Genomic DNA, 1,432 nt, shown 5'->3' with positions numbered 1-1,432 from the left:
TCTTTTTCCTCCCTATCCATGTCTCTTTTTGTTCTTAAGCAGCTAATATGTTCAGGCTCTGCTGACACTTGCTGCCATAAATTGAACGATGTAGAACAGAACTCACACTGAAGTGTTGGTAATCTAGTGGGCTAATCAACCCAGAATTCGTATTTTAAAAGCATGGAATGGGGAATGATATAATTTAGTGGAATTAGTGCCTGATGGTCATGTCTCTGATTCTTAGATGAGGAAATAAGAGAGACAGAGAGAGAGAAAAAAATGCATTTGGGAATAGCTTTTATTATCATGTGGAAATCACATGCTGTATAGATCTCCAGAAGTTACTTATACTACATAATTGAAACTCTATACTCTTTGACTATCTACTGTATAGCATAGTGCCTATAGATCTCAGTACTGTATTAGATACTTAAAATTTGCTGAGAAGATAGATCTTATGTTTCTTACCACACATATACACGATATTATAATAAAAGGGGTGGAAAGAGACTTTGGGGCGTGATGGATGTCTTTTTGGCGTTCACAGCAGTGATGGTTTCATGGGTTTATATCTATCACCAAACTCATCGAGTTGTATACAATAAATATGTACAGCTTTTTACATGTCATTTATACCTCAACAAAGTGGTTTTAAAAAAATCACACCACTGCTTTCTGCATAATGCACTGCAAAAGCACAAACGATAAGAAAACTCTTGACCAAACTTAATCAAGCCAGTGAAGTAGCATCTTTCCAAAATGGAAATTGTTTGTGCCAGCAAACAAGCAGGAAGGCCTTAAAGACCCCACGTTAACAATTGTTATCGAAGGCTCCTGGGACCAGAACTTCTAAAACGACAAATATGTCTGGAAGGCTGTGGTCCAAGGGCATTTCTGCTGGCTATAAGTGGGGTATGGAACCAGAGGGAGCACACAGCTCTCCTGAAAATTGAAGGCGTATATACTTGAGATGAAACTGAATTCTATCTCGGCAAGAGATTTCCTTATGTGTACAAAGCAAAGGACAACACAGTAACTCCTGGTGGAAAATCTAACAAAACCAGAGTAATTTGGGGAAAGAACTCACGCTCATGGAAACAGTGGCATGGTTCATGCCAAAGTCTGAAACAACCTTCCTGCTAAGGCCATTGGACACAGAATCCATGTGATGCTGTACCCTTCAAGGATTTAAACTTATTGAAAAGTAAATAAAAAAGAGTGTGGATTTGTTCAAAAAAAAAAAGCAATTGTTATCCAGTATTGACATCAATCTGTGGTTGCTCATCCCAAGGAGACCTTGGACTTGAGTTGTGTTGTTCACTGCTGCACTGCAAGACCCAGCACAGTGCACTCAAGATATATTCACCGAATGAATGAATTCAAGAATGACTATAGCCCATGGAAGGTGAGAATTGCAACAGGGTCCCACAGAAAACCACAAGACTAACCA

At 39.0% G+C, this 1,432-nt stretch overlaps 1 pseudogene across 1 annotated transcript; it reads left to right on the top strand.

The window, feature by feature from the left end:
• The first annotated feature begins 742 nt into the window (after nt 1-742).
• On the top strand, nt 743-1,174 carry LOC307184008 (large ribosomal subunit protein eL33-like; annotated as a pseudogene). The gene has a single exon. The product of its transcript is annotated as a large ribosomal subunit protein eL33-like (transcript).
• Nucleotides 1,175-1,432: the final 258 nt, after the last annotated feature.

Source organism: Stenella coeruleoalba, assembly GCF_951394435.1.
Source record: "Stenella coeruleoalba genome assembly, chromosome: 3".
Classification (NCBI taxonomy): domain Eukaryota; kingdom Metazoa; phylum Chordata; class Mammalia; order Artiodactyla; family Delphinidae; genus Stenella; species Stenella coeruleoalba.
Note: the sequence above shows the minus strand (reverse complement) of the source record. Positions and strands in the feature narration are given on the sequence as shown.